Source organism: Eublepharis macularius, chromosome 12 (assembly GCF_028583425.1).
Source record: "Eublepharis macularius isolate TG4126 chromosome 12, MPM_Emac_v1.0, whole genome shotgun sequence".
NCBI lineage: Eukaryota > Metazoa > Chordata > Lepidosauria > Squamata > Eublepharidae > Eublepharis > Eublepharis macularius.
In genome coordinates this window covers 68,450,874-68,457,488 of record NC_072801.1, presented here as the reverse complement: position 1 = coordinate 68,457,488, position 6,615 = coordinate 68,450,874, and positions in this window count along the sequence as shown.

Below are 6,615 nucleotides of genomic sequence, written 5' to 3'. Positions count from 1 at the left end.
GTCTGCTGCTGTCAAATAGGGTCGCCATAGGTCAGAGGCGACTTGATGGCACATAACACACACACTGTCAAATATTGTTAAATCTTTATCACTTCAGAACCACATTTTGATGATTTTCAAAGCAGCTCTTAGAACCATTGTCTGTAACTCCACTTACAAAATGAATCCCAAGACCTTTTTGAGTAAGGCAAGCAACAGGCTACTTACGAAAACTTGTTAACTAAGCTGGTATGGTACAGTGGCTGCGGTGGTTGTCTGGAATACCTGGGTTCGAATCCCCATTCTGCCATGGAAGTCACCACCTCACAGGGTTGTTGTTGCCAGGGTAAAATAAGAGGAGGAAGGAAAAATGTTGTAGAGCAGAGCATAAATAGCTAAATAAATATATTACTTTACAGATCAGAAAAATACATATGATCTGCAGAGAAAAATTGGCGTGAACATAAAGAATCAAGCTTTTAGGAGGATAAAATGGAGGAGCAAGAAAAATATTGTAAGCTGCTTTGAGTTCCCTCTGGGGAGAAAAGCAGAGTATAAATATGCAAATAAATAATAAAATTCAAGAAAATGGATAGATAGATAGAACTTTTCTTCCTCTTCCCTCAATATTAGGGGATCTAAATGCTGTTGCTGGGCCATAGATTCATGTTGGCAAAGAGGACTACTCTTTTATTTAATGAGACACTGAACTGTGGAACTCACTGCCTAGGGATGTGGTGATGTGATTCCCTTGGGCAACTGGCTGGCCACTGTGTGAAACAGAAAGCTGGACTATACGAACCACCGCTCTGATCCAGCGGGGATCTTCTTATGTTCATATGAGGTGCAGCCTGGATTTTGTCTGTAGACATTAAGGATACTTAGGCCGTGGAGCCAAAGACTAAACTTCTCCTGACTACACTATCTGCGCAGCCAGTTTCTTCATCTGAACTACTCCTCTTGTGGCTATCCTCTACCTCTTATAGGAAGAATGAGTGAGGACCACTTGAGCTCCAAGGTCCCCCACCGCATCATCAGTTCATTGAGATATGCCAATAGCTAAGCCCAAATGCATCTGTTGTTCCCCCCATAGTTGAACCAGAAAAATTCACGGGCTTAATGCAACTTGGAAATGTCATTCCAGATCCACACACTGAAAAGATAGCATCTTCACAAGCTACCAGGTCCTTACGGTGTGTCGCTACCTCTGTGTCTCTCATCAGATAGTCATCCATCTCCACAAACTCTTTCCTTCTCTTCCTGTAGGGGGCAGTATCACCCCAAGACACATCCCTCCCCTCCCGCCCCACACACCAAGAACTTGGTCTTTGCACTCCCAATATTGTGTGGACCAGCTGAGTCAGGGGCTTGAGAGAATCCATCCTTTGATATAAAACCAGAATTTCACTATCTAGGTTGTAGCACAGAAATAAATATGTACATATGTACATGCTCCTGTTTCTTGTCGTATCTGCACGAAGGCCTCTTAATGTAGCTGGACCATTCTTTTTCCATTATCAGCCATAAGCAGAGTTGAAAAGGGTGTTCAATGTAACACTTAATATAATGTTGTGTCATTTGTGAATCTATGCCTAATAACACGCTGTCATATTACACTGTACCGCCTGGCCTGTTGCCAACATGAACTTAGCTGAACATACCCTAGAATTGACTTCAGATCAGTGACACCCAGTTACATTATAGGAATTCTGAATTTAGGAGGATTTTGGAGTCGTAATCAGAAGGTCTGCCTCACTGAAAAGGGTACCTGAGGTAAAACAAGTGCTGTTATTCTTTGCATGACCTGCGGATCAAAAGCGAGTAACTACGTATTACGTAATCCACAAAACTAACTTTTATTGGAAAAGCTGTCATGTTTGATTCTGAGTAATTTTTTGCTGAAAAGTTTAAGCAACATTTTTTCCCACATAAGTGATGCAGACCCAAGAGATTGAGGAAATAAACAACACACCATTAAATGATCCAGAGAGGAAAGCATCCAAGGAGTGGCAGCAACCCCTATGGAATAGATCTGCAATCTTCATTATCCTTCTGCATCTTCAAAGCTTTGTGATCAGAGGGTGAAGAAGCAGCTGCTGTGCTTTCACTTTGCTAATGCTGAGAATAGGTATGAATCTGAAGGAGCCAAGTTCTGTTCACCTTTATCTTGGTAAGCTTCAAACACTGGCTGGAGGGACCCAGACTGAGGCAACAGCCTGTTCAGCTGTTCATGAACAGCTGTTCGTGAGGCCTCATTCTAAACAAACAGGTGATCATTGCAAGCCCTGTTCATTGCTGTTTGTCAAGCCAGACAATCTGGCACCTGCAATCAATTCCCTTGGCAACTGGAGGCAGGGACTTCCTGAACTCTGTCTGAGCTTCTGCTGTTGCCCTGGAAACCCCAATCTAAGCCCAATTTAGCTTGATAGGCAGGTTTTCCTTTCAAGTGTGGAGCTCCAAATTTGTTACAAAAGGAGGAAAAGAAGTGGTGGAAAAGAAGTGGTGGAACTCAGAGGGTTGCCAGCAGGGGGGGCAACTGCTGGTGGGAGGTGATGCCCCTGGTACCACATGTGCATGCGTAAAGTGTGCGCACGCTTCCAGGACCGCACAATGATGTCACTTTGGATCAGCTGGAACAAGGGGGGAGTTTTTAGAAGGTTAAATCACCCTCAGTGAAAATGGTCACATGGCCAGTGGCCCTGCTCCCTGATCTCCAGACAAAGGGGAGTTTAGATCGCCCTCCATGCCATGGCACAAAGGGCGATCTAAGTTCCCTTCTGTCTGGAGATCAGGGGGTGGGGCCACTGGCCATGTGACCATTTTCAAGAGGTGCCGGAACTCCGTTCCCCCACGTTCCAGCTGAAAAAAAGCCCTGGTTACAAGGAAGCAAAGAGCAGGGGGGGAGGGGGGCTCCCAGCTCTGGTTTTGGAGACAGTGAGGGAGAGGCAGTCGCTGTTGGCATTTTGAGAGAGAGACAGGGAGAGTGTATTGTAGCTTGAATTTTCTTTGTGTGTGGTGGGATAGGGATCTACCCCTTCAGGTTCCAGGGCTGCTGCCAGGCTCTGGGGCCAAGCTATTATTTATTATTGGTACATTTCCTGCTGCCTGCTCAGGTAGGGTTTCTGGGAGTGGTGTGGTATGGATCTTTTTTTAAAATATTTTCAAAATAAAAGGGGTACAGAAAAAAGAGGGCGAGATACAGGGTCAAAGGAGGCGTAAGATTTTGCACTATAAGAATTATTAAAATATAGAGTACTCAAAACATATCTCATTCATAATTAATCAATATTAAAATAAAGAATATATATACTATTTCAGCTACTGTCTATTTTCACATTTCCCTTCCCAAACTAAATACATCATGCGATCTACCTCGTCATTAATATTTGTCCATTTCCATCTTATCATGGCTTTATGTTCAATATTTAACAATATATCAATATATAATCCTCATTCCATTATTGCTGCACTATTTCATCTTAACTCTTTATATAACTAATTATTATAGCAATCCTACTTGTCCCTAACTTTATCAATGTTTCCAAATCTACTATTTTAGCTATTAATTATATATTCATTCCTTTCTCCCCTTGTTAGGCTATAAGCTCTTATAATCTGTATGCAATAAGTCAGTATATGATCTTATTCTACTTTATAAAACTGCAACATCTTATATATTTTATTCTTTATAAGCAAAATAATTCCCCCATTTCTCTTCAAATTCACTTGTCTTCTATTTCTATAACTTGTTAGTTTTGCCATCACTGCATATTCTGCCATCTTTTCTTTCCAAATTTCCTTGGTTGGACATTCATCCTCTTTCCATTTCCTCGCAAATGTCACTCTTGCTGCCGTCAACAAATACCTGAATAATTCATGTAATGTTTTATCAATATTTTCTGGTATTATTCCCAGCAGCATTGTCTGGGTTTTTAAGGCAAAATCTAGTTTTAAGATTTTTTTGCATCTCAGCATGAATGTCTTTCCAATTTTTTTAACCTTTTTTACATGTCCACCACATATGGTAAAAAGAGCCATCCGCTTCTTTACGTTTCCAACATGCCCCTATATATTTTTTGTCCATTTTCTCAATATCCTTTGGCGTGATATACCATCTGAAAAACATCTTGTACCAGTTTTCCCTTAGTGTTTGACTCGTCGTGAACTACATACCCTTTATCCAAAGATTCTTGCACTGTTGAAATGTTATTTCTTCTCCAAAATTTTGCATCCTTTTTACCTTGCAGTTCTGTTTCTGTGTCATATTGAAGTAAAAGTTTGTAAATGTGACCCAGTATGTGCTCCTTCTTCTGTGTAATTATTTTCTCAAATTCTGTAAGGTCTCTTAATTGTCCTCTGTAAACTTTAATAGCTTCTTTTAATCTAGAGACAGCCTGAAAGTATATCAACCATTGTATTTTTATCCCTTCATCTTGGATTTCTTGCCATGATTTTATCTTCCCTTGAGAGTTTATCATATATCTGTATATTATTAAGTCATTGTCTTTTCTCCACTTTTTATCACAGAAAGCTTCAATTGGTGATAATATTGGCAATATCAATGGACTCATTCTCTTTCTAACTGATTCCCAAATTTGTATGAGGCTGCCCCTTATAACTTAATTCTTTTGTTGTCTCCTTGTTCTTCTTGTCAAACAAAGGTAATTATGCAGCCCATCTGCTAAGTCCACTGCCTCTAATTTTATTAATCTGGTAAGGATCTTCATGGCTGGAGAAGAGCCTGCTGGTCCCCACAAACAACGAAAAATGAACATGTTCATGACCAGATCATGTTCATCAGAGTTCATTGTTCGTTATTCGTGGATGGCAACAAACAACAAACACCATGTTCACGGTTTTTTCTCTCTCTCCGTGCCCATGTCTACTCAGGAGCAGGGTCGACTTTCAGGCTGCTTGGGGAGTCAAGAAAGATTTCTGGGGGCTGGAACAGCCATGCTTCTTGCCGTCCCTAACAGGTCACAACCTGTTTGAAAGGGAAACGGAGACATATGTACTGACAGGCCTGGCCTTGCATATGCCAAGTCCATGACTGCCACATTGTGGGAGAGTATCCATGGCCGGGGGTGGTGTCGGCAGCTCCATCACCACAGATGCTGCTGGCAACCAGATGGTGGATGCCCCTGTGGCAAGACAGCGCTCCTTGTCTGCTCCTGGATGTTCTGCCTCTGCATTGCTGCTTGGAGTTTTGGTCCTGTGAGGGAGACTGTCAAAGGGTTGTGCACCGGCCATCACTGGGGAATTTCACAAGCAAGCACTCACTCACCATGACCCGCAGCCGTGCTTTCTCCTCTGACTGAGGGGGAGCCCAGCTGAGGAAGTCTGAATGGAGCCCCAATGTGGAAGTATACTTATGCCCAATATGGCTATCGTGAACCCCAGGAGATGACAACAGGTGAACCCCTGCTCAGGAAGTAGAGCTGTGCAACTGGCCAGAACCGGGATTCCACTCATTGTCAGTATAGCAGTAAGAGGTTCAAGCAGACTTTATTCTGTACTTGTTAATTTCTTTCCTGTGAATTATTGGAGGGATTGGATAACTCGGTTTTTTTGTGTATTTACTGCCTTCCAAAAGAACTGTTTGCTCCTCAGCAACATAGACCTTAGTTTAACATAAATCTATAGCAAGCTGCAGGTCTGTGAAAAGTTGCTACTTGATAAGAATATAAGAATCTTGAACTGAGAGATGAATGACTATATTGTAAAAACAAACATTGTTACCGTCATAGCACAAGCAGCTGACTAAACGCTACTGATTTTGTGACCCTTGAAGGAAAGTTCTGTATAATCTGAGAAACTGACCTGTGTGCTTTAAGGCTACTTCTTCATTGAAAAGTTTAAAGAACTTTATTTTAAAAGTGATCTTCAGAGTAATTAGGCTGAGGTAAAAAAAAACAAATGTCCAGTGACACCTGAAAGACTAACAACCTTTGTTCCACTGTGAGCTTTTGTGACTCAGAGCTCATCATGAGATAAGAAAGAAAATTTTAATGATCAAGAAGAAAACATCAAAGGAACCAAAGCGATTCCCATGGAGAAGTCCGGTAGTCTTTATTATCTTCTTGAATCTTTAAACCTTTGAGATCACATGGTGGAAAAAAAAAATCTCCCATCATGCTGTCAGTTTTCCATTGTGGAGAATGATTACCAAGTTGTATAAGCCAGAGCTTGTAGACTCTCATCTGAAGTATTGGGTGGAGGAGAACCGCACTAGATGGCCAAGGAACTGGAATCCAGAGTCCATGTTTTGCATGCATCTCGATGGTCCTTAACTTTTCCAGAACAGAAGCACATCTACTTGAAGCCCTGAAAATCAGCTGGCAGACAAGTTGAAGCTACTAAGAGGGTCCATCCGTCTGATTCAGCAAAAAGAAGTCCTGTCCCCACCATAGAGACCAAGACCTCCTTCGGAAACATGCATCAGAAATAATTTTTGTCTCTTCTCTAATCAAGACTCTGATCTCCAGTTGGTAGAACATTAAGTAGCATATGCCCACTGTATACGATCCATATATTTTAAGGTGTGCGTCTCTAAATCCAAAGGTTTCCATTTAATCCAGAGGAATTTTACCAACTGTCATTTTAAAGCTGGAGAATTATTGATGTGTTTTGCTCTCA